Source organism: Gouania willdenowi, chromosome 1, assembly GCF_900634775.1.
Source record: "Gouania willdenowi chromosome 1, fGouWil2.1, whole genome shotgun sequence".
Taxonomy (NCBI): Eukaryota; Metazoa; Chordata; class Actinopteri; order Blenniiformes; family Gobiesocidae; genus Gouania; species Gouania willdenowi.
In genome coordinates this window covers 43,474,406-43,483,369 of record NC_041044.1, presented here as the reverse complement: position 1 = coordinate 43,483,369, position 8,964 = coordinate 43,474,406, and positions in this window count along the sequence as shown.

Below are 8,964 nucleotides of genomic sequence, written 5' to 3'. Positions count from 1 at the left end.
GCAACGCCGCGGTCATGTGACACAACGCTAGCAATAGCATTGTGCACACAGTAGAGCACGAATCAGGTTTGGGGTCAATTGCATTTTTTATTTACAATTACATTTTCAATTACGATTACAGTTACCAGCATATTTTCCAATTGCAATTAAATTACAATAATTTTTTTGTCCTCAGGAACTCAATTAGAATTACGTTCTCAATTTCTAAAGTTCAATTACAATTAATCACAATTACTGAGCCTGAAATAAAAAGTTAACCTTCCTCTTGTGTTAGCTTTCCGTTAGCATCTCTAATGCTAACAGGTCCTAAATCAGCTGTAAAATACACTAAAAACTAATATCTATCATTTATTTCCTATCTATTGATTACCTTGTTAGGCTTCATAATCAATAAAAATATAGGTTTTTATATTTTTCAAATGGTAAAATATGGGAAAGCTTGATATGAAAGATATTTGTAATAATTATTAACTACATATGTGTAGAACTGTACACAGAACTGTAACATGGTGGCCCAGTGTTGCGTTAAATTATAATTGACAATTTTTATAGAATTTTCATGGCAATTACAATTACAAAGTCAATTACCTGAACTCAATTACTATATAATTATGAGGAAAAAACAGTAACAGGTGTTTTAAATTAGAATTACGCCACAATTGTAATTACTTTACCCCAACCCTGGCCCAAATTTGTGCACGTGCACATGCTTAACGCGCCCAATTCATTGCAACCGGGCTAATGGAGACTTTTCCTCAGTGGAAGTTTAAACTACAAAACTTCAGAGCACTTTGAAGGAGTGGAGACGGGGTGTGTGTGTGTGTGTGTGTGTGTAATAGTTGCTGAGCACAGCAGTCATACATACGTGTGATTAAAAATTCAAATGAGTGCCTTTAGAATCGATGGAAGTCTTTGAGGCTCCGTAATGAGGCTGATATATGAAGTTTAAACACGAGGAGCTGCTGCTGCTGGGGAGTGTGCAACCGCAGAAAAGAAGACACAAAGCAGAGGAAAAGAAGGGGAAGATTTGTGGCTTTGATGCAGGGGGACTCCACCGCGGGGCACGGCCGGGGCTGCCTGTTTCAGAGCGTTTAATACGCAATATCGATGGCAGCGATCCTTCGCCAAAGGTCCAGAACAAGGACCGAGAAGCAGGAGGAGATAAAGAGCGTTAAAGTTATAGTACTAAAACGCAGTCTATGATTAGCTTCATGTCAAATAGAAACAGCTAGCAGCTTATGGACCTTCAACTTTTCAAACAATGGTGGAGAACATCAACCCTTTATCAGGTTAAACCACAGCAATTTACTGCTTTTGTTAAAGGGATCCTTCACTGGTTCCACAAATGTGGCCTAAAATGTTTGAAATGTACTTAGAAGAAGATCTATGCCTAACAAACATTATTTGCAGCATATTTGTTTTTATCAACTTTTAAAATGAAGCACAGAAGAAGAGCTCAGTGCGTTGACACGCTCTGGTGGCTGAAGTTAGCGAGTGATCACGGGCTGTTGAAGACACACAAACCCTTACAAAGTATTTTGGGTGGAAGTGCTTCAACAGTTTTGGGTCGTGTTTATGACAATTGCTGTATAATTATGATCAGAGATTATGATTATTTTCACCCCCCATGTTTATTGTTGGTAATACGGTTCCCTTGCATACGATAAACATCTCATGTATAAACTTAAAAAGGTTAGAGACGAGATCTTGCACAATTGGAACTTAATTTATTTTCCACAAAGGCATATTTATAAAATAAAAGGTTTGTCAAAATGTACAATTATTTTTTAAATTAAATAACACCAATGACTTCTATTCAAAAATGAAATAAACATTCTCAGGCTATAGGTATATATTTATGAACTATAAAACAGAGTTCTACGTGGGTAACTAACAACATAATAGGTAGAAACCACGACCTGAACCATAGAAATGGGCTTTGATCAGAAATAGCACGACTAACAACATGGATTTTGTTCAATGACCATGAAACGGAAATAAAAAAATAATCACAATAAATATTAATTTACTCAGTAACGGTTGGGTGTAGAAATGTATTGAATAACTTTAAGTTCTTTTAAAACATACTTAGGTACAAGTAAAATGACTGATTTAGAAATATACTCAAAAAAGTACAAGTACCCATAAAAGAAACTCAATTATAATAACGTGAGAACTTTTAATCCATTAATTTCACCTCTGAGTATGAATAGGATGATGAGCCACTGAAATTTACTTTTAAGTTTCCCAAGATGCATTTGGAACCTACAAAGACAAAAACCTTGTTCACACTGAGGCTAAATATCTCTGTTGATTCTCCACCTTTACTTTGAAAGTTCTGAAAACATTTGAAGTGAGAAAGTGACCAAGTAGAATATCAACATGTGCTCATTTCATCCATAAAACTCACAGAAACACTTTCCATTCCGACATTTCAGAGATTTTCGGAAACCTTCCATTACGCTACTGACTCAACTTCCTGTTAACTTCAAAACAAGAGCCCTATTTTCAAAAGATTAAAAAAAAAAAAAAAAAAAAAAAAAACTAATAAAAGACAATAAGAGATGCTTTTATTTTGAAAAGGGGATGTTTGATTTTTAGCTTGAAGCCGGTCCCAGGACCATTTGACATTCTAATCGCAATGCATCATGGGACGGTTGAGTATGACTAGTGTGCCCACAGTGCATACTTAAACATGTCCCCATATAGTATACATCCTGGTATTTCTTGCAAAATCAATCTTTTCATACAATTTAATGTGAACAAACTACATACTCATTTATTTTTATATAACATTTATGTCAGTAAATCTAACAGTTTAATTGATCTACGTAAATATTGCACAGTGTGTTTTTAGGGATATTTTTTAGGGTAAAGTCTTGTTGTTTTCAGTAGAAACAAGAAAGGAAAGAATTGAAACCCTGACTCTTGTGCTTATTCACTTTATTCTGAAAATCTAAAGATATCTGTGGACATGTCTTTGTGTCTGGCAGCCGCTCACTGTGTGCCTTCACTCTGCTGGGGGCCGACAGGTGAGGGAAGGGCCTCCACTCATCGTCAGACGCTAATGAATCAAACGTTAAGTCTATTCATTGGAACACATGCAGGGACTCAATCCTCATTGGCTCGGGAGTTTGCGTTTGGCAAATGCTGCCCATATGCCCCCCCAATACCCCCCCCCCCCCCCCCACACACACACACACCCATCAGATGCTCTTTCTCTCTTCTCTGCAAGACCACTTGTACACACATACAAACACACATTGCACACACACACACACACACTTTCCCCTTGCACCTGCCGCTGTGAACAGCAGGATCCCAGTGTGTGATGCTGTTCATCCCTCGCTTTCCTTCCCTCGCCTCCATCTCTCCGTTCCGTTCTTTCATGTTCTCTGCTGTCAAACCCAGCTGGATCAGGCCTGCCAGTACACACACACACACGCACGCACACACACACACACACACACACCACCACACACCACACACACACACACACACACACACACACACACACACACACACAAACACACACACACACACACACACACACACACACACACACACACACACACACACACACACACAGTATACATGGTGTAGTATACATGGTGTAGTATACATGGTGTAGTATACATTGTGTAGTGTACATGGTGTAGTATACATTGTGTAGTGTACATGGTGTAGTATACATTGTGTAGTGTACATGGTGTAGTAGTGTAGTATACATTGTGTAGTATACATGGTGTAGTATACATTGTGTAGTGTACATGGTGTAGTATACATGGTGTAGTATACATTGTGTAGTATACATGGTGTAGTATACATGGTGTAGTGTACATGATGTAGTATACATGGTGTAGTATACATGGTGTAGTATACATGGTGTAGTATACATTGTGCTAGTGTACATGGTGTAGTATACATGGTGTAGTGTACAGGTGTAGTATACATTGTGTAGTATACATGGTGTAGGTATACATTGTGTAGTATACATGGTTGTAGTATACATTGTGTAGTGTACATGGTGTAGTGTAACATGGTGTAGTATACATGGTTGTAGTATACATTGTGTAGTATACATGGTGTAGTATACATGGTGTAGTGTACATGATGTAGTATACATGGTGTAGTATACATGGTGTAGTATACATGGTGTAGTATACATTGTGTAGTGTACATGGTGTAGTATACATGGTGTAGTGTACATGGTGTAGTATACATTGTGTAGTATACATGGTGTAGTATACATTGTGTAGTATACATGGTGTAGTATACATTGTGTAGTGTACATGGTGTAGTGTACATGGTGTAGTATACATTGTGTAGTGTACATGGTGTAGTATACATTGTGTAGTATACATGGTGTAGTATACATTGTGTAGTATACATGGTGTAGTATACATTGTGTAGTGTACATGGTGTAGTATACATTGTGTAGTGTACTTGGTGTAGTGTACATGGTGTAGTGTACATGGTGTAGTATACATGGTGTAGTGTACTTGGTGTAGTGTACTTGGTGTAGTATACATGGTGTAGTGTACTTGGTGTAGTATACATGATGTCAGTGGTGGGCCGTCAGGGCCAGCAAGGCCTTCTCTGCTGGCCTAAACATAATCAGAAAATAAATTTAATTTTAATATATTTTTTCATAAATATTATTATTATTATTATATATAGTATTAAATTATTCCTCATAGTCTTTTCTCTTCATTTCATAGCTTTCCTCTTGTTGCGCTGCTTCCAGGATTGTATATTTATCTCATAGCTTTCATCCAATCATATTTGAGGTGTCACGTGTTGCCAGGCTCCACGAAATCTTCCCGAGGCCTTCAGAACTAACAGTGGGTGGGGCCTGTACACTTAAATGAACTGAAACAGACAGATTGTGATAACCAATCAGATTACGAGTGGGCGACATCAGGGCCAGCTAGCAGGTCTCACGTTGAACGTGACACGTTCTGACGTTCACGTCTTCTGATTGGATACGCACTAGTGAGAGGCAGCGCTATGCAAAGTAGAGTGACGTTAACCAAATGGAAGCTGGTGTCCCGTTAGCGACTCGAACGAGTTAATAGTGTTTTTTTCAACCCACAATAGCTGAAGGAGGAGAAGAGATTGACCTGGTCGCTGATATACATGCAACGCCATTTTCAAGACGGACCTTTCAAGAAAAACTTGATATTGTGAGCAGGTCGTCCAACCCCTGCGCTAGCTAACCTGTCCCAGCTACGAGCGGTATCCCTGGCTCACAGGTTCAGAGAGACTCTGCTTTCAGCACTAGACTCCATGTCGACAGAAAAGGACTTATTGGTGGAACTGAGACGGACAGATAAACTGTACAACAGTCATTGAAGTCTTCTTGAGGAAAGAAAGGAGGATATTTTGTGTTCAAATAAGCGGGGATAGTCGTTTTGGTGAGTACAAAGCTTTTTTTTCTTCTTGTTTTTTCTATATTTTTGTGATTTTATTACGTAAGCCCTGTCTTGACGGTCTGGCGGAGCGGTCTGTGCCGTGCCGCGCCGGGCGCAGCCTGCGCTTTACCATCGAGACAGAGCCCATAATGTGCTGGTACCTGGTGCACCTGTGACTTCAGTGAAGGGATGAATTGTTTCGCTTTAATCTATATCAAACGTTCAAGGAGTAGCTACACCATTTCACCACTGTCGGAAATGAATGAATGAAACTGCTTTACGGGTGCGACGCTGTGCTGTTTAGTGGACTTTTGTAGACTATTTGCCTTTTATTTTTAAGTTGTGACAGTAACCAAGCGATCATATAACTTTTACTTTACTACTCATAATTGTTAATACGGATGTACTGATTTTAAATGCTCCGGAAATAAAGTAGTTGTACTCGACTATGTTTGTTTCTGTATAAATGTATGGTTTCGAGAGACATGAAAGCACTAGTATACTATACATCATGTAGTATACATGATGTATAGTATACATGATGCATAGTATACATGGTGTATAGTATACATGGTGTAGTATACATGGTGTATAGTATACATGGTGTAGTATACATGGTGTATAGTATACATGGTGTAGTGTACATGGTGTATAGTATACATGGTGTATAGTATACATGGTGTAGTGTACATGGTGTAGTGTACATGGTGTAGTGTACATGGTGTATAGTATACATGGTGTAGTGTACATGGTGTATAGTATACATGGTGTAGTATACATGGTGTATAGTATACATGGTGTATAGTATACATGGTGTAGTGTACATGGTGTATAGTATACATGGTGTATAGTATACATGGTGTAGTGTACATGGTGTAGTGTACATGGTGTATAGTATACATGGTGTAGTGTACATGGTGTATAGTATACATGGTGTAGTATACATGGTGTATAGTATACATGGTGTAGTGTACATGGTGTATAGTATACATGGTGTATAGTATACATGGTGTATAGTATACATGGTGTATAGTATACATGGTGTAGTGTACATGGTGTATAGTATACATGGTGTATAGTATACATGGTGTAGTGTACATGGTGTAGTGTACATGGTGTAGTGTACATGGTGTATAGTATACATGGTGTAGTGTACATGGTGTATAGTATACATGGTGTAGTATACATGGTGTATAGTATACATGGTGTAGTGTACATGGTGTATAGTATTACATGGTTGTATAGTATACATGGTGTATAGTATACATACTAGAAAGGCCTTCTTGTCATTTCTCTGACATTCTGCCTCCAAACACCAATCATCTTCAGAGAGATATGATTATGGCGAGCGCTGTCTGTGGTTGACATGTTACATGACCCTCCTGAACACAAACTGCAGCAGGTAAATGGGAATTCCCTGTCTGGCCCCAGTGACACCAGTGAAGGCAAACGTCTCCGTCACTGTGGACCAAACACTCGCTCTCCGTCGCCTGAGGGTAAAACATCTCCACTTGACTCGCTCCACCTCCTCCTCCCCCGGTCCGTGCACCGTCCCAGCTCATCCCCCGTCCCGTGTAATCAAATCCGACCTGAGCTTGTGCAAACAACAACCTGCAGCTTGTAATCTGTGCCCCCACCCCCCCCCCCCCCCCCCCCCCCCCCCCCCCCCCCCCACCTGGCTACTGCTCTTCTTCATTCCTCCACCAGAGATAACAAGAGGTGATTTAGTGCTTTCCACATTTGCCAGAGAGCTCGTTCCTCCCAGTGTGTGTGTGTGTGTGTGTGTGTGTGTGTGTAAGATGAATAAAGGTAGCATTGTTGACTGCAGGTGTACGCTTGTGCCAGGCAGGATCTGAAAAACAATGGCTCTCTGTTTGAGAACACACCTGAGTCAGAGCGGAGAGGTAAGGGTGAGCGTAAAGGAGAGAGATTACACAAGAGGAGAGTTCATTATTCCTGGGGAGAGAGAGAGGGGGTGGAGGGGTAAAAGAACAGAGCAGAGAAGGAAGGAGAGAAAAGTCATCTGAGAGGTTAAAGGTCACTTTAAATGCACATGAAGAACATTAAGGTTGCTCTTACAACAGGACAGTTTCTAACATCCATCCATCCATTTTATGATCTCCAGCTCTCATTGGGTACTAGGCAGAGGTACACCCTGGACAGGGTGCCAGTCCATCGCAGGGTAACACACAGACAAACAAACACTCACACTTACTTCTACGGGCAATTTATGCTGCTTTCACACCGGTTTAGCTCCAGGCTCGGTCTGAATGAGAGAATGATTTGGTTTGGTTTAGGTTCAGAGAACAACTTCTGATCAGCTCCAAAAAGCCTCTGGTGCAGTTCAATGAGCTAACCAGTTACTGTAACCAGTTACTGTAACCAGTTCAATGAGCTAACCAGTTACTGTAACCAGTTACTATAACCAGTTACTCTAACCAGTTACTGTAGCCAGTTACTGTAACCAGTTACTGTAACCAGTTATTGTAACCAGTTCCATGAGCTAACCAGTTGAGGGGCCGTTACTGGAGTAGAGACTTCTCATAAACCTGAAGTAGAGGTTCTCATCTATGGGTCAAAGCCAACGCTGTAGTGATCACAAACTACTTCCTTCTCCTTTTGTTCTTTACCAACCTTCACCAATGGAGCAGCAATAAGTTGTTGCGCTTTTGGTGGTTTTAAAGCCCTGTTTTGAGCTGTTGCTGGCTCTACTGACTGTACGGCCTACGTCATTGCCGATACTTCCTGTGTTTGATCCGCTCTGAGACCAACAGAAACAATCTCTCTAGAATTCTCCTGTTTGATCCGCTCTAGACTTTGTTTGTGTTCACACTGACCAAACGAGGAGGACTATCAGAGCCAATGAATCCTTTTAACTGCTCTAAGATCCGTCGGTGTGGAAGCACGATAAGTGTAACATAGGGGTTAGTGTTCATAGTTTGGCACCGTGGTCCCGTTCCATAATGTAAGAAGGATCTCAGGACAGGAGGAAGACTCTTGCTGAGTGTTGGTGAGGTTTTGCGACATTGTGGACACGTTAAGGACGATCCAGTGGGATTCAGACGTCTCGCTGCTCCACTCCAGCTCAGAGGCTCGTTATCAGACTCTCTGCAGAGCTGATTCAGGAGTGTTGGAGTAAGGGATACGTCTGAAACCTTCTGGCCTGATCAGTGGCCTGGATCACATGGAGCATCAGCTCTTCTAATGGCCACCAGTTGGCAGTGACTCGTCTGTTCAAACTGTTCCTGCAGCCAATGCCTTCTTCAGCCTGTAACCCTGCTTTAATGTTTACCACTGAACAGCCCACAAACCTGTGACGGATCGTACTAGCGTGCTCATAGTAAGACTTGTAGCATGAAGCTGGATCACAGGCTGATTACAGAGAACTCAAAGACTTAATTCCGACATGTTCGCTCTCAAGTCTGATGAAAAGAAAAGAGAAGAAGCGACAAGCGACAAAGTAAAAATGGCATTGGAAATTTTGCGACTAATTTGGCTCCTCGTCTTCCTCCCTCACTTTGTCAATCATCCCTCATTCATTTTCCGCTAA